A 22,099-nucleotide genomic window follows, 5' to 3' on the forward strand; every position below is an offset into this window, starting at 1 on the left:
AGAAAAAAAAAAAACATCACACCCCAAACAGCAATGTCATTTTACACTGAAATGTTGCTAAAAGGGATTTTTGCTGGTCTTCCCAGTTCATCTCAGAGTTTTGGCCACAAGCTCTGCAAAATCATGAGTGGAGCGCAGGCATCATCGCTTTGATTGAGTTCACCCCTGTAGTCTGTTTAAATATTTCCCTGCCAGATTAAGTTTGCTAAACACACAATTCAGTGCAATTACCTTAGCCATCAGTGTGTGTCATTATAACACTGGAGAAGAGACACGGGCATGGGACACAGTGACGATGAGAAGCAACTAAATTGCTCCCGAGTCAGCCCATCAATCCATTACCAATCCAATTCAAAGTGCCCTGAAGGCAGGAAGTGTGCAAGCCAAATATCTGCTTCCCTTTAAACTTTGGACACAACTCGGTGGCACAGGAAAGAAAAAAATGAATTCCTAAGAGAAACTGACAAAATGGCAATATGTGGAAAGGATGAAAACAAGAAGTTAAATTTAAACAAGAATAAAACTGAATTCCATCTTACAAAAATGTTATTTATTTATCTGTTAACAGTTTAGTCTGTATTAATGAATAAATCACAACTGTCTCCGAAAACAGATGGAAATAAGGATGTTAAAAACCTAAATGCAGCTCCATGAATTATGTGGAGAGGATCGAAAAGTTGGCTATCAGATCTAACCCAGAATGTACCCAAATCCCTAGAGAATTATCTCAGATTCTGTCACATTCACCTTTTCCATCTTTCACAATTTATTCTCATTGGAACAGCATGTTGGCATGATCACAACACAGATTAGAGGGTGGAACAAACACATGCCTGCTGTTTGCCGCTCTGGGAGACAGTCTTCAGTAGGGGAACAAATTCAGAATGAACTTTCCAAGTGCATGAGAATAACATTTAGAAAGCTGAAACTCGGTGGTATTCCCAGTCAAAGATATCACAAAGCAGTGTTTTCTAAGACTTAGTATATCTTCAGATCTCCATATGGTAGCCTTTAGGCTCAAAGTGCTTTTTCTAACTGAGAGTCACACTTCCATTTGTTAGGATCCTGTTATCTCTATTGATTTGCTAGAAACACATTTGTGAGTTAATGGATGGTTTGTGAATCCAGTCTCTCATGAGGGGGACTGTATCTCAAAGAAGGAGAGAAGGGAAGAGGAGCCTAGATGGAGTGTTTGAGCGTTATTTGGCCTCCTCTGTTCTGAATGTGCCCAGTCTGTTTGTTCCCCAGGCAGTAAGAGTGGCCTTCTTGTAGTCTGTGAATATTTACCAAGGCATAGCTTAATCCCTGAAGAGAGTGGGGGGAAAATCACCACCCACACTCCCTGTGGAGTGTGGAAAGAGGGATTAAACCTGCAGTCCATACCTCAAAGACACTCACAGGCACACCTACACACACCCACTGTCAGCATTGCGTTTCCCTGAATTCAGTTGTTTTAGTGTCCCTGTGGTTTTAAACAAAACAAATGTTGCTTACTACTAATATTGAATTGGTTTGTAATTGCCTTGGGCTCAGGCGTCAGGATGAGTCAGCAGTGGCTGGTCTGAGAGCAGCTGGAGAAGCCTGCCTGCCTGTCTCAGATACTACATGTATTTCAAGAACAGATTAGAATGCAGCAGTTTTTATCCTGCTAATATGATCCTTAACATCTTTTCAGAGCCCATCTCCTATACCAGTGGTGTATGAGATGATCTGCCTCTTTCTGCCAGTGGTCAGTGTAGTGGATTAGGACTGTAAACCTGAAGTGTTTCTCTTTCATGCACTCTCTCTCTCTGGCTATCTCTCAATAATCACTTAATAATCACCATGTATTTGTGTCATTTATGAGCAAAGCAGAATGTATGAACACAATCCAAATAAATTACAAGCAAGGTGTGTAAAAAAAAAATGCTCCATGGACAGATGAAAGGCAAGTATGCATTCAAGTGAGTGAAGTGTTTAAGAGTGGTTGCTGCTCTCAGATCTCAGGGAATAAAGGCCATCCAGAAAAGGTAAAGAATGCCTAAAATGCTAAAAATGCTAAATGTACTCAAGTAGTTTGTTTATAGGCCCTTGGGTAGACGGTCATCCTGTAAGGTTTGACTATCATCGGTTATGAACACATCAACAAACAGCTGAATATGAGCATCTATCCAGACTGCAGTTTGGCCTTGCTATATTTTGCTACACTAGGCTCTCAACACATGACTAAGTTCAGCCTGTCAGATCATGTCAACATCTGTGTCTCTACACTCATCAAACTTTGCACTTGGATATTATGTCCTGTAGCTGATTCATATTAACCTATGTTCTAATTCCTCACCAAGGCAGTGTGTTTGGAGGACTGAGACCTGTGTTTTCTGGTGCTGACGATTGTTTCCTGCAAACTAGCTCATGACATCTTTCTTAAATGCTGAAACAAACCAAATTAAAGGAGTAACACCCTGCATAATGGCCCCACTGAATCTTCACACTTTCTGTCATCAAACTCTGCATGCAGATTGACATATGTGATGCATATGTAATGCAACCCTTCAGTATGCACCTCATCAATTCTTTTGTGGACTCTTGAGAGAGAAAACATGAAAAAAACAACTGTTTCTAATTTCCTTTGCTGCAAAATCAGAACATTACAACCCAAATTGATCCTATGGTGTAAACCTAAAGGATGGTTTATAGTAACTGTTGCTATTAATTGACATATGAATGAATATTCAAGTCTGTGACAGGCTTGCCCCCCCAAAATATGACAAACCTATGCATTGATAGAATAACTCCATATTGATCGTACTTATCATAGTCAAATCACTGAAATAAATGTATTTATCCTCCTTGTTTATGAAACTTGACATACAAGTGTTTTCTGTAAACAAGTGCCATCTCACACTTAGTTAAGCAGCTCTGTGGACGTTCTGACAGGCAGTTGGCTAGCTCACACAAAGTCGGCACTGAGGCAGCAAACATTAGAGGACGCACTGAAATGAGACAAATTACCCTACAACAGTGACAAAGGGGGGAAATAAAAAACAAGAAGAGAGGATTACTTCTGAGTTTTGTTGCATTGGATGACCAGCCCCATTTTGTGGTGCAATATGTGGGCTTTGGCAAATTACTGGGGTTAATTTCATCATGGACGTTTGGATTTCAGACATCTGCTCCATGTCCTGAATTTGTCTGCACACAGGACTGATTCCTGCTTTACTTTCCAAAATGCAGCATTAACAAATCTTGATCAATCAGGAAGAATCTGAGAGGTGTATCGTCTCTGTATGAAATTACATCTCAAAAACGGCTGCTTGTGTGCTCTGCGTTTGTTATTATTGTGCTCTGGAATACGTTGAGCACTAGCCTGGCACAGCCATACTGGGATTATGTTACCGCTGTTTACTACACAAAACACAATCTGGATACTGCCGGATTCAATTGTTTTGCAAAAGGGGTGGTGCAGGTGAATGGATGAACCATCTGTCAATCAATTGTCCAATCAAACGTCATATGGTACAACACTGGCGCAAACAAACAGCAGCAAATGTTACAGCGAAAGTAAGAAAGCATATTGGTAAGCATGGTCCTAGCTTGTTAGCATGTGGATACACTATTCTTACAGTTTTTGTAAGGAAAATCTGCAGTGATGTCCTGTATTACTTTCTTTTTTTCCAGTTCAGTGCACTGCGGCCTCTCATGTCATCATCAGCTAAACCATGCCTGTAGTCCCTCAAAGGCCACTGATTGGCTGGACCGAACGTTTTGCTTGGCTAGAGTGGCCAATCTATAGAGCAATCACGATGCTAGCCTTCAGTGGACATAACACAAAACACAGGGAAAAGTCCTATGTACACAACCACTTTTCAGTCTATATAGCAACAGAAAATGGAAAAATAGAGAAGAGACAAGTCTCTATTCCAGGAGACCTGAGGAAAATATGTCTCTGCATGTTGGAGTGTTGAGTTCAATTTGTTCTCTGATGATTTTTTTTTTTTTTTCTGGACTTTCGATTTGCACCACTGTGGTCACTCTCTGTCTGTCCAAGTCCTTCTTCATGAACAACAGAATGGAGTGTCTGTTGCTGATGAAATTTAGACTGTAATTCTGAGGGTGGATGGTTGTCAATTGACAATAAGCTAATGTGACTATATGCACATATGGATGTTACATTAAATGGTGATGTGCTGTAACAGAAAGAAAAAAAATATGGCTGATGTTGAAATATAGTATAGCATTTTGATTTTTAGAGTCATAACCCATGCAGGATGCTACCATTACTGTATGCTTTGTAAATGGGAAAACATCTCTGGGAACCCACTTTGCATTGCTAATGAGAAAACAGGCCTAATTGCTGGTACTGAAGTCACCACTTTGCTATTGCATATCATTTATTTGCCACCACAACATCCAAAACCACTCATTATGGCCATTCATGATATTTCATGCAACAAAGTGACACAATAACCAATGACTGAACTAATTAATAATTAAATTTTGTCAGAGTAAAAAAAAAAAAAAAAAAAAAAAAAAAAAAAATCATAGCCAAAATCAGGTGTGTTCCTGATGGCCCTGATGCCCTGATGTTTCCGGCAAAAGTTTGCTTGAACATCACTCTTCACTGTAATAACACAAACTACAAGATCAAATTTGGATTCACAATCACTTACATTATGGTTTAGTAACAGCCGTAACATGTCATTGTCAATTGATTTTTTGTTTTTAAAGCTTTAAATAGATTACGGAAATAAAAGAAATACATTTCTTTGTAGACACGCCTATTATTTCATTTTTCTTTTTATGAAACAAAAGCACACCACTGAAAATAAAATGTGAAATTCAACCATTTTTTTCAAAACTGAAGCTTTTTTAGAATGTAAGACATAAGCTTACATTCTGAAATTTGTATTTGACAGTTCTCTACAAACACTAGAAATTTCTTCGACAGCTAAGCTCATACAGTGTCCATGAGCCACACCTTCTCTCAAGGGGGAGAAGCAAACAGGCTCTGTCTTTTGTACTGGTCATATCTCCTGCAGCCCATGGTGACCGCAATGTGTCTCACACACTTTGGCTCACAAAGGACAGATCGACACCATGGAGCCAGGGGAATTGGAGCATCGTGGGAAATGGCTTCCCTGTGGCCATTTTGAACATGCTAGGCCTTCTTCCCCTGTGTGTTGTCTTCTCTTGAGCTTATCCACAGGGCAGTGTTTTTTTCTTTCGATTGTGTAAGGATCATGGGGCTGTGCTGCCAGCCCATCTGATGGTTACTAAACACTACGTGGCAGCCTAGGGCCAAGGCCAGAGGGAGTGAAGAATTATTGCAAGAACATCACAACGGTATGAAAAATATATGCAAACACGCAGCTTATTTGTATTATTTATGATCTACCACTGATTATGTACTGTTTGCTATGGTTTACATCTACAGTATATTTAATGCATTGCAATTTCATTGCCAGAGACATATCTGTGTTGTTGCAAGGTCAGTAGAAGTAATAGATTAGGATACTTACTGCCCCTTTAAACTCCCTGAGGAATTCCCTGAAACCGATTTGACGTCATTTTCATGAAAAAATAACCCGTCAAAGGATTATCCAGCAAGAGACTTGAGAACAATTAACTGGATAGAGCAGCAAGCAGCTGTTGGTGCATACTTAAACTGGTTACTCCTCAACAAAACATGAGGAAGTTATACTGCCAATGCAAGAAACCCGCACCAATTTGTATTTTTTGTCCATTTTGACTTAGTGTATACTACAGCTTATGTGGTAAGACAGAGTAATGAAGCATGGCAACATACCAAAGTTTATAATTTTTTCATAATTTAATAAACAACACAAGATCAATCAACAAAACTGCACTGAACTCCCCTGATGAAAACAAGTAAATATATAACATATACACATATTTAACTATTTCAACTATGGATTATTGATCACTGCTAATTTCCTTGACTAATTTCTTAAGGCACATACACTATATGGACAAAAGTATTAGGTCTCTCCTCTTAATCCTTGAATTCAGGTGTTTCATTCAGTCCCGTTGCCACAGGTGTATAAAATCAAGCACCAAGCCATGCAGTCGGCCTTTACAAAAATTTGTGAAAGAATGGCTTGTTTTGCTACAAGTCAATTTGTGAAATTTCTTCCCTCCTAGATATTCCACCATCAGCTTCGGAGTCGGAGCCAGAGGAGGTTTGAAGCATCATCATCAACATCAGCACAAAACCTGAGCGCCGGGACCTTTCCATGTTTCCATGGCCGAGCAGCTGCATGCAAGCCTTGCATCACCAAGCACAATGCCGAGGGTTGGATGGAACGGTGAGGGAGCGGATGAGTATGTGTATGAGTATGGATGAGTTTGGGTTTGGTGAATGCAAGAACGTTCCCTGGCTGACTGCACTGTGCCAGCTGTGAAGTTTGCTAGAGGAGGGATAACGCTATGGGCTTGTTTTTCTGGCCTCGGCCTTGGCCCCTTAGTTCCAGTGAGGAGAAATCTTAATGCTTCAGCTCACCAAGACATTTTGGACAATTCTCTGCCTCCAACTTTGTGGGAACACTTTGGGGAAGACCCTTTTCTGTTCCAGCATGACTGAGCCCCAGTGCACAAAGCAGCTCCGTAAAGGCATGGCTGGGTGAGTTTGGTGTGGAAGAACTTGACTAGCCCGCACAGAGCCCTGACCTCAACCCCATCCAACACGTTTGGGATCAACTAGAACAGAGATTGCGAGCCAAGCCCTCTCGTCCAGCATCAATGTCTGACCTCACAAATGCTCTTCTGGATGAACGGGCAAATATTCCCACAGACACACTCCAAAATCTTGTAGAAAGCCTTCCCAGAAGAGTGGAAGCTGTTCTAGCTGCAAAGGCGGGGACCAATTCCTTATCAATACATATGGATTTAGAATAGGATGTCGTAAAAGCTCCTGTGGGTGTGATGTGGAGGTGGTACAACATCTTTGTCCATAGAACGTAACTACTGACACAATCAGCGGGCATAATCCATTCGTATTTTTCAGTTTAGTCACCTTTGCCAGACAAGTTTGTGATGCCCATTCACCACTAATAAAAGTCATATTTCTAAGTATAACTTGGTAATAAAAGATGGTATATAGTTTTTGTGTTGTGTGGTGTATTTTTAGAAATGCAGTTTCACCTACAAATACTAGGGTTTAGAGTAAAAAAAATGGTGGTGGCTGTGGATTCCTTGCAGATGTTCCAGGTTGACTCCGCATGAGCTCATATTGAGCTTGCTCTGTGTTAGTGTAATGTAAATGGTCTACTGACTTGAAATATCAAATATTTCTCATTTCCTCAAAAGACAGTATTAGGTAATAATTTGCTGCCTATAAAGCAAATTCTGACACACCTACTGAAGAACAATTAGTACCACATTGGTCTGGCAGAACGTCTTGGGTATGAAAGCAACATGAAATGGTGTCTGCCCGGTGTCACCGCAGTATTATCGAAATAGCAGGCTTGGATTGATTAAATGAATTAGGCAGGAAATGAAATAGCACCACAGCAAGATTAAAAGGGGAACAAGGAGTATTGTCTGTCCTCTCTGTACAGGAAACGTGGCTGAATACTAACCTTGACTGAGGAGAACGAGGATTTCATTTTGTGCTGGCAATGCCAAGCCAAAGAGTGCATGAGAACTATGATTGATTGAGGTCTAGTCTAACAGTCTTCCCTGAGAGACCTTAATACACTTACAATTCTACAAAAAAAAAAAAAAGAAAAAAAAAAGAAAAAAAGGTGAAGGGATAAATCCTATACAAAACACTATAAAACCTGTTTAACTTAGCTTCTCTTTCTCACCATTAATGTTTTGAGATGCAGCTACAGTACATTTGATTTGGCCCTTTTCAGAATGAAACTGCAATTTTTGTTGTAGGCTTAAATAGTTGCTATCATAATTCAATTGGTGAAGCTCAAATAATTTGTTATAGAGGCTTATCTTATCTGTGCTTTTTGCACACTGGGTTGTACTTAGGTTATTCTGTTGTACTCAGATCTTATTCTGTTGTACTTAGATCTTATTCTTTATTTCTATTTTTTATTTACTTAATCTGTAATCTGTGGATACTGCTGAAAAAAATGTGAATTTCCTGCGGGATGAATAAAGTATCTATCTATCTATCTATCTAACAATTTTGATTAGATCTATCAAACTCTCAGTGTAGCATAAATTCAAGATGTCTAATCTATTGTCAGTGCCTGTAGTAAATCAAAGCGTGGAAGTTATTTGGCCTACTAATGTTATTTTCAATCAAAATGAGGATACTTGTACACATAGTGAGCAAATCAAGGCAAAGTGTATGACTTTGTCCTTGTCAGTGATCTGTGTATTCTCACCACAAACGAACCAGTTACAGGGTTCATTGGGGTTTTCCTGCATTGAGAATTCCTCGGTGCCAAAGCTGCCAGAAGAGAATAAAATGATCATACAGTGCTGTAAAAACTGAATTAGAATAATTTTCCATTAAGTTTTTCAAATGTTCTATTTTTGGTTGCTATATAGGGCTTCATCTAGCATGGCAAGCACTGTTGGACCCACTCTTGGTATGCAAAAGAAGCTAACTGAACGCAATAAACAGTGTTCAGTGAAATATGTGAAACAACTGCATCAGAACCAGAGGCAAGATGCAATAGTATAGAAAAAAACAATCTGTGACAGCTGCTGTTATGTTTGTGACACAGTTGGTGAGGATGTAAAAACTCCTCTACAAGCCATATGTTAAAAAAAAAAAAAAAATCAGATCAGAGAAGCATTTAAAAGCATCAGAGAAGCTTAAGCTGTGTGAATCATTTTGATAAACTATATTTAGTGATTTATTGCATTGATCAAAAATAATCTCTCATCAGTCATTAGTTATAGTTGATATAAATGGGTTTTTATGATAAATTTCATCAGTTTCAGTGTCTCTGTCATGGATTGGGGCATAGTAAACTGACATCCCTGGGCTTTACGTATACAAACAGCCTAAATCTCACATCTACAATACATTTGGGATGTTTTTCTCAGATCTCTGAGTTGTGAACTATAATGTATAAATTGCTTTTTTCTGCTTTGCATTAAATAATCATTTTGTGGCACTTAACTCCACAGCCTACTCGCTCTCTCTCTCTGGGAGAGCTGGCTGAGTGAGCTTAGGCTGAATGAGACGGTTGTCAGTCTCTATGAGCTGAGAGCAAAATGACATCCACAGGCAGATTTATCACTCCTCAGTAAGCAGCAGCTGTGAAGCTAATACTAAGGATCAGAGGAAAGCATGAAAACATATAAAGTCTTCCGGTGATCAGACAGTCACCTGGCTCACTCTCAGTAATCCCTCTAATCCATGGGTTTGCACCCATGCTAATCTGGAAATGTGATATTAACCATGACCATGTAAAAAAAAAAAAAAAAAAAAAAACTTTATGGTAGGCAAACAGTGCTGTAGAGAAATATAAATACTGACATCCCAGTCAAATGTTGTCTCATAAGATTAGTTTGAGATCATGAAAGGATTCGACTGAAAATGTACTTTGAAGCAGATCATTTGGACCGTGTGGGATAATTGAGTCCTACATCACACAGACAGTAATGAATCAGGTGCTGGTCGAAACAAACTGGGAATGCTTCCATCTGAATCTCATGGGATTACAGCAAATCCCACTGACCCTTGAAGGTTTTGTTTCCAAATATGGCTCTATATTACATTTAAACTTATGACTGAGAGTTTGTTGTTAAGTTGTCATGATGTCAGCCATTTTGACCTTTACATACTTAGATGTGCAACAGACTGTCAAATCATTATACTATTATTATTATTATTATTATTATTATTACTGTATCTGCATTCTTGTTTATCCCTGTGGCTTAGTACTATGATACCATGCATATATGACTCTGAGGTTTTACCAGTTTTCTTGTACTTTTGGTGGTTATTAATTCTATAAGAAGCATTCCCAAAGGGCAGCTATATTCTGAGACATCTGCTTATTAGTTCTTAATAAGGTGTGCAGAATTTGACCATCATTCAGTAGACAGACTTTTCTCATCTAAAAGTACACTGAAATGCCAGGATAGTACACTTCTGTATGTAAAGAAAACACTACCCAATCCTTACTCAAGAGCAAAATTTACCTTTAAATTTAAAAGTAAAATTTAAAATAAAATTGTGATACTGGCAGAACTTATCGTTTATCTTTTTCATGAATGCATTTGTGATCTGATCATATGGACAATGTTATTCATTTTATCATAGACAAAATCATATGTAATACAGAAAAATTAAAAATAAGATAAGAGTACATTAAGTATACAAATAAAGGTAAGGGTATTTAACAATGACTTTCTTCCAACAAATTAAAGTGCCATGGTAAACTGGGATTTTAACCCAACCATACGGCATGACGGATGATTAATATGCCAGCTAATGGGAGGAGGCTGAGGCTTCTCTGGATGCGAGATCAGGTATGAGGCATAGACAGCAGTGAACATTAGGAAGTGAGGGTGGGAAGTGCACAGTGCATCAATCACTGGTGACAGTTGGGACAGACGCAGGGACTTTCATCATCAGGAGAGGACTGGCCGATCCACTATGTCAAATCAAATAGTTGTAATTAGTAATCTCTGCAGATCCATTTATCTTTCCAAGCACCAAGAAAAACCTCTCAAACTACACAACTGTAAAAAAAGAGATAGGAGAAGTGTCATCTCATTTAACTGCTATCTGCTTGAGATTATCAGTCTCCATCCATGATAGGTAACAGCACCTTGGGGTGCGCTATATTTAGTACTTCAAATCAAATAAATCCAAATGATGGGTGAACTGAGAGAAGCATACAGTGCATGCAGGCAGATTGGAGCTTTAGTTACACTAACATTTCTTGGAGGCAGCACTCACCTGGAGGCAGAAATAAATCTCAATGATCGAGTAAAATCTCAATGGCCGGAACCAAGAAGATTTAGTGGCTTTTCAGACCCTCATGATGACTTCATTTTTAAAAAGCAACTAGTGACAAATGTAGCAACTTATTCCAACCAACTGAAAAATGATAATGTGGAACTCCCAAACTATTTTGCAGCAAAATAATACAACTCATGTCAAATTGTGGTAGTTGCTTATTTATTTTCAAGCAAAGTCTGATGATCAACACGCCTCCCAGACAATGTATAATGGTTTACATAATTGGTAACAATCTAAATAATTATCAAAAGTGGCCCAAGTTTTGCTTGATAGTGCAAGCAGTTACAGTATATTACAGCCAGATTTCATTCACATTGTGATTTTTTTTTACCTTCCTGTGATATTTTGCTCGCCGCCCATTGTTGGCTCCATGTCTATGGCCAGGGTTTAACCAATAAAATCATTTCTCTCTGCAGCACAGCAGCATTGCTCTGCATCAAGAGACATTTGTGTAATTAAAACTCCAGTCTGCTACATAGAGCATGATCACAAATGCAGTATCGCTGTAAATCATGCCTAGAAAAGGCTCAATAGGGCCCTTTCTTTTACTCTTAACTGAATGGCTTGTCCAGTCCTTCTGATCACAGCTGACTCCACTCCATTGAATTAGCACACAGCCCTCCGGGCTACAGGCTCAGAGACCACATTGGAGCCTCAGTGGTGAATATTAGATTGCACGCCTCCAGATCTCATTAAAGGAAGCAACAGGACAAAGTCTGCATCTCAAATGAGACCAGAGGCCATCAGGTATCCTGACTCCCGGTTGAATTTACTGATTTGATTGATATTGTGTGCATGCGTCAGTGGTCTCACAATAACAAGAGGATAAGATGTCCTTTTCAGTAAATGTAATTACTTATATGAAGTACACAATTGGCGGAAAGTTGGAATTCAGGACTGTATCGCATGCTGTGGGCATACATTATATTGCTGGTTACTCACACAGGTCATGCAGTAGATTCAATAAAGAGACAAATGGCCAGACACTTACGGTATCTTCAGCTGGAGAGGTTTCTTCTAGTCTTCCTTCCAAATGGCTGTTCACTGGAAGAGAAAAATATCACATCAGTGTCACTGTCCATGAGAAAACACATAAAAAGATTACTGTGGGCCTGTTGTGGATAAACAAGGAATTACACCAGCGCAGTTGTTTAAGTTTGTTGTTTTCTCTGAGGGTGTCTGTCTCGCTCCCACACCCACAGCAACAGTGTATGGTCCAGTCAAATGAAGTGTGTCAAATGACTGCATGCAGATATATGTGGATAAGACTTCTCTGTGAGGCAAGTGAGTGAGACACATTGTGTTGTTTTAAAATTGAACCAAACATCATAAAAAATTTCCAGTATTGCCCTAGACTCTAAATTTCCATATTGAACTTAATAGTGACATTTTTGAATAACAGCTACATGAGCCTGAGGGCAGGGGTTTTACAGTAGTTAACCAGTATGGTAGCCATTAATTAACACAGTCCACTAGCAATAAAGGTTCTCATTGTCCACTATTAAGTGCAAAGGAATTACAAGGAAAGAAGTAGGCTGGCACTCCAGAGAGGTTGTGCGATACCTTATAATAGGTCATTTTCTGTAATTAAATTGATTCACTGTCAAAGCCATAATAGTTCATGGAGGAGTGAGCTAATAGCCCTTGCAAGCTACATACATTAGAATTAGCCTATTGTTTCAATCAAAGTAATTGTAAATACCTTTTAAGCTTATAGAGCTGATATTGTCCCAGTTCATTCTGTTTGCACCTGATTTTCTCAAACCAAAACTAAATAACCATACCAGTTAATCCATAACAACAACAACAACAAAGAGCAAATTATATTCTTTAATGAGAAAAATCTTTGTAGAGAAACTCTGCTTGTTATTTGATACTTATTTTGCAGTGGTAACCTCATTCATCAAGAAAAAAAATTGCAAAATCTTGCCCAAAATAGGCAGATGGGACACTTTTTAAGAGGCCATTACTTTGACACCTCTTTCATCACACAGTATTTTTGTTTCTAAAATCAATTATATCAATCAAATAAAAATACTACCTTGCATTCCGTATTTTGTTTTTGGCTTACCCTGGGAGCAGAGTGAAAATGATCAGAAAAAATAATGTTATAATCAATTAGTTCAAGTTACGCTTGATATTGGAAGACTGGCATCACTGCAACCCTCCATTCCACCTTTATAAAATGTCAGAATAAGTCTTTAAAAGATAGCTGGGAGAAACTGAATTTGTGGTCTCATTTGCAGGAAACAGATGGCACGAAATCAAGCAGAAGCGCATAAAGAAACTAAGCATGGCCATTTCGCCAGGTTTGAAGGACAAACTACCTGTATGGAAAATGAAGAGAAAAAAAACTGAAACAGAAATCTATAACAGAAATGGCCCTTTTTGAAATTAATATACCTGAGTGCATTCACAGTAGCTTTAGTACCTCTCCTTAGTGCTCAAAAATGACAACCTGACTGCATGGGCTGGTCCTCGCTGGTTTAAAGGCAGTACAACACAATGTAATGGACAGTGTAATAGCTGTCTATATTTAATCCAGATAAACACCTGTGCATATAATAAAATACTGCCTCTTCCTCTTAGAAGACAACAAGAATATGTCTGGAAAATGAAACCTCGGATTTTGGATGAAATCTTATATATGGGTTTACTGAATAAAACCAGCCAGCACATACTATATAATGTATCACCTAGAAGAGCTCTACCTGGGTGTGGAGGTGATATTTAACATGACTGAGATCTTGGTAAAAAGGTCACAAACCTTATCACAAACCCTGTAACCAATTCCAGCTCTGACAGGGCAAGAGCTATATTTTATTCTGGCTTCACGGTGTTTCTTAATTGGCTCTATGCAGGGGCATTGCTAATTGGGGAAAAGGGGGAATACTTGCAGAAGCAACCCGGGGCCCTGCAGACAGGCGAGGTGAAGCCATACTAAATTAGATGTGATAAGGTGGGGAGCTCATGTCAGGGGGTCTAAAATTTGTAGTGGCATCCCTGGGCCTCTGGTTTTACTGAATAGTGCAAAAAGACAACAACAACACACTGAACAGGACACAGCACTATGATGGGAGGTGAACTTCAGCTATGGCTCCCCAGTGCCCAAAAATCTTGCCTCTGCTTCTACTTTTTATGATTTGAATTTTCCAGGTTCCTTTTTCTTGACATCTACAGGTCCAAAGCATCCAAAATAAAACACAATTTCACTGCCAAAAATAAGTCTGAAATAAAGAAATCATTTTCCCTGTTTTTCAGATTTATCTCTGCTTTTCTAATAAACAAAGAATGTGCGAGAGAGAGAGGCAGGGAGAGAGAGAGAGAGAGAGAGAGAGAGAGAGAGAGAGAGAGAGAGGAGAGAAAGGAGAGTGTAAGTTTTGTCTATTGATTGCTAATGGCAGAAAATCAGTAGCAGAGAGGGTCTAAAATTGGCCGGCTGTCTTCCAAAAGATGATGCTGTGAAAGTTGTAAGCAGCCACTAATTAGAGGCAGGATATTTGCCAATAGGTAGCAGGGGTGCTTTGAAAGCCAACTCTGTGCTTTCACTGAAAAGGTGTTTCATGAATGTGTAGCAGTAATATGGGATTGAAAAAATAAACACCTTGCTGGCCACCCACTGAGATCTATAATCCTAAAATAGACTTCAAATGCCCCGGGGATATCACTGGCAATCACTGGCACCCAATGAGCCAGGTGAAGAAAGCTTCAAGACATGTCTATTTTTAAAAGTGCCGGGGCACTCATGGCCCCAGAGCTAAACTCCACTGCAACTTGCCTGTAATAAGGTGTTTTTTACACCCTTGAACCAGGAGGAGGGAATGTGGCTGACTGAGAGGTAGACTCAACCAAAGTGGTGGTGTTCATTATTTACACATTGAATGTTTTAAATATCAAGGCCATCTTAAATTCCATAGTTCTCTTAGGACTTTTTGCACTTCTGGACACTGCTTTGTATAATTTATGCCTAACAGGAGAGATGCAGAAATATTCCAACTTTAATAATCTAGATAATTCTATGAAAGACAATAGCTAACATCATGATGGCATTAGTATAACCTTTCTGCTTTACAGCATGTGAGCTATACATGTATTACTTTTCATGTGCCCCTGCGGAGAGGGACTCTTATTGGGAAATAAATTGTCCTGGTTGGTTTTCTGTGTGATCAAATGATGCATTGTTACAGAGCGGATTTAGATCTACACCAAATCTCCTCAATTATGATAATCCAGCATGCCTAATTAATTGTACTGAACGGAAAAGATGAATCAAAGTGGCCAGACAAAACGCTTCAAAGGATTCTTAGATTACCCATCGAAAAAACAAGCTGCAAAATCAGCTTTTGGCAAAGCAATAAAGCCTTAATTTTATAAGCTTCGTACCAGGTCTTCCCACATACACAGGACAGCAGTGTCTCACTACAGCCATACAGAAGGTAGTATGAAAAGCTACACTTTATTGCTCACAGAAACCCTAAATAAGTACACAACCATTTTGGTCATGATCCAATTTGTCCTGTGGTTGTCTGATATATCAAGACCTTTCATCATATATTTTTTAGTGGAACTGCAAGGCCAAGGTGAAAATATGGCCTTATTGTTATCACTAGTATCATCATCATCATCATCATTATTGTAGTTGTAGTAGTAATAGTAGTAGTAGTAGTAGTAGTAGAGCAGTAAATACAAATTGAATTGAACATTAAGGTCACAGTAAAATATAGCATGGAAGATCAATAACAATTAATTAAAGATACATAAATGTTTTAAAAATCCTGGATATTTGATCACCTCTGGTTTTCAATTTGGAATTTATCACTGGACAACTGTATTTCAGAGTTACCACAGTGGAAATTAAATTAAATTAATGAAATTAAATCACAAGAAATAAGTTTCAGGGCTATGGAGGTGATGGATTTCACCTTTCATGCAAGGTTGCCCACTAACAAAATGGCTTGTCTTCAACATCTTGTGCATGCTATAGCATGCAGATTGCATATACCCATGTGACAACTCTATTTATTTACAGCATTGGCTTTGCTTGATACCTTCGGGTGCCTTATATAAAGGTCAAGAGTGCTATTCATCCAAGTGGATATCAGTCTAGTGAGACGTTCACACAAGTTGATTCAGCGAACAAAGATGTTCTTCTAGGCTTTTAATATTCAGATCCTGCTGGCCTGAATTAGCTCAGAGCTAAGTGAGGACGACATGGGTATTTTAATTCCGATACAAAGTATCTGGGTACAGTTTGAGGGAAATTGAAAAGAATTATTGGTCAAAGTGAAATAAAGGAAGACATCTAAATTGAATCCCTGAAACAAAGGAGTAAAGAATCAAAATATTGTAAATCTGTCTTAAAAAGGTAAGCAATAAAACACATTTCAAAGAGGGGTGATTTGGTAAAAGCTGACCTACAGACTATAAATGAAGTTTGGTTTGGTTTGGACTGAGTGAAATAATATGGGCTCTGTTTTCATGAATCAAGGTGCAGACACAATTTGGCATATGATGGGCATCGGCTTTTATCTATTGCAAATAAAAATGCCATGCTTCACACACTACTCCAGGGAGACCAGTTGGTAAGGGGACTTTCTGGAGGTGTTTTTGGATGAGGGTGCGGAAAGAGATTGGTAATGATTTGCACTGTAAGCCTATCAATTTAAAGCCAACCATTTTGGTCTGCAAAAAGCAGATTTTTTTCTTTACTTTTGCAAGAATCTGATGCCGGTGGCATGAGATTTTATCTTTGTATCCACACTGGATTAATGTGTGTGTAATTGTGCAATTCTTGAAATGCTAACCATACTTCAACTTGGCTTCATTTTTTGATGTGCAAGTGGATGTGTCTACTGGTTTAAGAATGCATGCTAGTGTGAAACAGGCATACGTCGCATACATATACTGTAGGATTGTGCACCTCCGCGGGCAAAAGCCACAGCAATAGACCACAACGCCTGTGTTTCTGATAACAAGTGGTTTGAATTGGAGACAAAATTTGACACCAAAATTGCACTTCACCACGAGATTTGTATCAACACTACCCTCTGCTGTGCTCCTACCCATTTTGACTCAAGTGGTATTATGGTGAGGCATGAAATTACCAAACCGGAGCAGGTGGGCAAAATTCTGCCTGTGCCCAACATATTTTTACCCACTTTATTCCAGTGCTCTTGATCCGCACAGAAACAAAACCAGGGACCTTCCATATATTTGGATTTGAGGTAGAAATAATTTGGCAGTGGTGATGGATGGTGCAAGTCATCATCCTTTCTGTCAACACTGGGGAGGACACACAACATGTCTCCATTCATTCTACATCTTGGTTGAGCTACTCCTATACAATCACAGCTTGATTCTGGTATTTTCTTTGCCCTACATTCTCTCTTCTCATATTCATAGGCGCCATCTGATCCTGTCATTGGTTCTCACAAATATCTATAGCAAACATTTATTCTAGGAGCTTGCCGGGGGTGAGCACTGATGTTATAGTGGAGGGTTTATTGGGCTGAAACCATCGGTTTCATCAACAGTGGAATGACCATGCCAAATTGGAGTGGTGGCGGGTGCCTTTTCATGTTGCATCCTCATTCAGACCCTTTCAGGTCATTTGCTGTATCATCTGTGCCAAACATTAGTGTCAATGGGCTTTGTCATTGTTAGATTATTGATTGTTCTTGTGCCAATAAGGTCTGCGCATGTGCAGTTAGGTACATTCACTGCAAAAGCTAATCAGACAAGAGCACCTGTACTGCTTACAGTGCATTTACTCACCATGACCCATTTCCTGACAACACCAGCACAATATCCTGCATTACATGAGTATATAAGGTCTTTCTGCCAACGACATGAATTGTCCAAATGTCCATTTATCTTGTGTCTCTAGTCAACAAATCAAATATTCTTCAGTGTACACAAGACTGCAATACCCAGATGCAACAGGAAGAATATTCTCATAAAAACACAAGCACACATATACACATTATTAAGCTCTGACTGATATTGATGTTTAGATCTCAATATCTATTTAATAAGAAGTAGAGAGGACCAGTGTTTAGGGAACAATGGTGTGCCCTCAGTTTAGTGGTAGAAACACAAAGCCAATATCCGGTATGGTGATATTACCCTTGAGAAGGAAGTGCTTTCATCATTCTGAAAATCTCATGTCATCCTCCCTTCAGAGTTTATAGGTTGGAGCCTTTTCCCCATTGTTATCCTGAAGCTGGTTGGCTCCCACCAGACAGGCAGCCTTGACAACAGGAGGATCCAAGGCCTACTTGAATTTGGCAGAATGAATTTGGCAGAAGAAAACCAGGCTGTCTGCGACCAGCCAATAGATGAGCACATCCCTATTCTGCCAAGCCTTTTCACACATGGAACTTGCATTTTATGGGGACATAATGAGGCTACCATGACACACAGCCGTTTCCTTATTCATTTATTTATTTATTTATTATCTGTTGTTTAACATAACATACATTGTCAGTTCCTTGTGTCTGCGAGCTCTGTCTAATGCATTCTCAAGAGGCTATTATTATGCAGACTGGGACCTGACTTTTTTTTTCTACTGCTGTATAGAATTGTTACTAACTGAGAGCAAAGCTAATGACAGTATTAAGTTGTACTCATCTGAATGCAGTCAGTTGGTTTTGCCCAGTCAATACATTTTACATGGACTCAAAGCCATACTTCCCTAATTCTTCTGATGACAACAAAGGAAAAAGAAAAAAAAAACATCTTTGTTCACAAATAATGGTTGCCTGAACAAAACCTAATTACTTTGGTTCTCGTTAATGGCTTTTTGATATGCAGACAGTTCAAACATAATAACCAAAGAAACAACAGTTTGTTAATTTAGTTTTTGTTACAGCAGTTCATTACTGAATTAGTATATTTTTCTTGATCTCAGCAGTGTGGCACTCTCTTTAAGAAGACTTCTTTTTTATCTTTGTGCATTGATGTGCAAGTTTCATCTCTTAAGTGCATTTGTTTCCTCTTGACTTAAACACCAAAAGAACTTCTTGCCATTTGAACTTGGTAGAGTAGACCTAGTATGGTTTCTTTTTCCTGTGTTGGTGTTTGGAAAATGCTGCATCTACCAGCATTTCTCCATTACGTGGTATAGGCACTATTTCCTTCAGCTCTACTTGCTTTTGGTACTTTTCTGGATTTTGTTTTCCATTGCAGATAGTATACCCCCATGGCAAAGCCCCACCAGTCGCTTATGGGTGTGCTGTTTTTTTCTCCTCTCTCTACCAATGCCCCATGCATTTTTTACTTAAGAAAAAAACTCGAAATGGCTGCTTCGTGTTAACAATATTAGTGTAACCGAGAGATTTGCAGAAAAAAAAAAATATAAATATATACATACACACACACACACATATATACGCACACGCACACATGCACACACACACACACACACACACACACACACACACACACACACACACACACACATATACAGTACAGGCCAAAAGTTTGGACACACCTCATTCAATGCGTTTTCTTTATTTTCATGACTATTTACATTGTAGATTCTAACTGAAGGAATCAAAACTATGAATGAACACATGTGGAGTTATGTACTTAACAAAAAAAGGTGAAATAACTGAAAACATGTTTTATATTCTAGTTTCTTCAAAATAGCCACCCTTTGCTCTGAATACTGCTTTGCACACTCTTGGCATTCTCTCGATGAGCTTCAAGAGGTAGTCACCTGAAATGGTTTTCCAACAGTCTTGAAGGAGTTCCCAGAGGTGTTTAGCACTTGTTGGCCCCTTTGCCTTCACTCTGCGGTCCAGCTCACCCCAAACCATCTGGATTGGGTTCAGGTCTGGTGACTGTGGAGGCCAGGTCATCTGCCGCAGCACTCCATCACTCTCCTTCTTGGTCAAATAGCCCTTACACAGCCTGGAGGTGTGTTTGGGGTCATTGTCCTGTTGAAAAATAAATGATCGTCCAACTAAACGCAAACCGGATGGGATGGCATGTCGCTGCAGGATGCTGTGGTAGCCATGCTGGTTCAGTGTGCCTTCAATTTTGAATAAATCCCCAACAGTGTCACCAGCAAAACACCCCCACACCATCACACCTCCTCCTCCATGCTTCACAGTGGGAACCAGGCATGTGGAATCCATCCGTTCACCTTTTCTGCGTCTCACAAAGACACGGCGGTTGGAACCAAAGATCTCAAATTTGGACTCATCAGACCAAAGCACAGATTTCCACTGGTCTAATGTCCATTCCTTGTGTTTCTTGGCCCAAACAAATCTCTTCTGCTTGTTGCCTCCCCTTAGCAGTGGTTTCCTAGCAGCTATTTGACCATGAAGGCCTGATTGGCGCAGTCTCCTCTTAACAGTTGTTCTAGAGATGGGTCTGCTGCTACAACTCTGTGTGGCATTTATCTGGTCTCTGATCTGAGCTGCTGTTAACTTGCGATTTCTGAGGCTGGTGACTCGGATGAACTTGTCCTCAGAAGCAGAGGTGACTCTTGGTCTTCCTTTCCTGGGTCGGTCCTCACGTGTGCCAGTTTCGTTGCAGGGCTTGATGGTTTTTGCGACTCCACTTGGGGACACATTTAAAGTTTTTGCAATTTTCCGGACTGACTGACCTTCATTTCTTAAAGTAATGATGGCCACTCGTTTTTCTTTAGTTAGCTGATTGGTTCTTGCCATAATATGAATTTTAACAGTTGTCCAATAGGGCTGTCGGCTGTGTAGTAACCTGACTTCTGCACAACACAACTGATGGTCCCAACCCCATTGATAAAGCAAGAAATTCCACTAATTAACCCTGATAAGGCACACCTGTGAAGTGAAAACCATTTCAGGTGACTACCTCTTGAAGCTCATCGAGAGAATGCCAAGAGTGTGCAAAGCAGTATTCAGAGCAAAGGGTGGCTATTTTGAAGAAACTAGAATATAAAACATGTTTTCAGTTATTTCACCTTTTTTTGTTAAGTACATAACTCCACATGTGTTCATTCATAGTTTTGATTCCTTCAGTTAGAGTTTACAATGTAAATAGTCATGAAAATAAAGAAAACGCATTGAATGAGAAGGTGTGTCCAAACTTTTGGCCTGTACTGTATATATATATATATATATATATATATATACTACTCACAAAAAGTTAGGGATATTTGGATTTTGGGTGAAATTTATGGAAAATATAAAAAGTTCACGCTACAGTGATATTATATCATGAAAGTAGGGCATTTAAGTAGAAGCATACACTGGTGATTTCCTCATCTCAAACAATTTCTTGAAACAAAAGCCAACAACAGTGGTGGGCGGCCCTCAGGGCATTGAGGTTCTGGGGTACAGAGCTCCAAGCCTCTACACGGCGACTCAGCTGATCCCATAGGTTTTATATGGGATGCAGGTCTGGAGAAAGTGCAGGCCACTCCATTTGAGGTACCCCAGTCTCCAGCAGCCGTTCCGTAATGATACGACCTCGATGAGCTGCAGCATCAAACACCTGATGTGAATTTTGCCGTTAAACTCCTTGTTAGAGAACAGCAACTTGTGCAAAAAGTACTGAAACATTAAACAGTTGGACATGTGCATTCAAAAGTTTACAGAAGGTCACATTAAGTTCACCTGTAAAGGTTATAATGCATTTTAGGTTCATCCTGAAATTATATATATAGATATAGATATATACAGTTTTTATTTATTTATTTATTTATTTATTTTTTAAGATTACATTGCATGGACAGATTATCAACTATGACACAAGTTTCAAGTCTTTCGTAAGTATTTCCTGGTTGTAAGCAGCGACCTGGGGGTTTGCTACCGGCAGAGCTTTACTGTTCAATTTTTCTCTGACCAACCAGAATTTAACTATCTCAAAATCAAGAGAACCCTTCTTTTATTTCAAGGAATGAGGCACTAAGTAAGAAAAAACGATCCCCAGAGTTGTGCTTTCACCAAAGCCCAGTTTATGCTGCAAGGACGAAATATTTGGCACTAAATGGTGTGAAATCCTCACCAAGGCATCCTTGGACTTGGCTGTCCTTGTTATTGAATTCACTCAGAGAACTCATTGGTTGAGTGAAGTACTAGTAAATGTGAGGTGAAACTGAAAGTGCTCACACAAGAAATTGATGTAAAATCTACTGAATCCTAGCCAAGCTAAAACACCAGCAAAATA

The 22,099-nt window shown here is 39.3% G+C and overlaps 1 protein-coding gene across 6 annotated transcripts in view; it reads right to left on the reverse strand.

Annotated features, from left to right (window-relative positions):
• The window catches only part of syt1a (synaptotagmin Ia), a 196,825-nt gene that overhangs the window by 114,315 nt on the left and 60,411 nt on the right, over window positions 1–22,099 (reverse strand). For all 6 annotated transcript variants that reach the window (XM_030046291.1, XM_030046295.1, XM_030046289.1 and 3 more), the window contains one exon: window positions 11,934–11,986. The gene's annotated coding sequence lies outside the window, so the exon portion shown is untranslated. The remainder of the gene's footprint in view (window positions 1–11,933; window positions 11,987–22,099) is intronic.

Source organism: Myripristis murdjan, chromosome 23 (assembly GCF_902150065.1).
Source record: "Myripristis murdjan chromosome 23, fMyrMur1.1, whole genome shotgun sequence".
Classification (NCBI taxonomy): domain Eukaryota; kingdom Metazoa; phylum Chordata; class Actinopteri; order Holocentriformes; family Holocentridae; genus Myripristis; species Myripristis murdjan.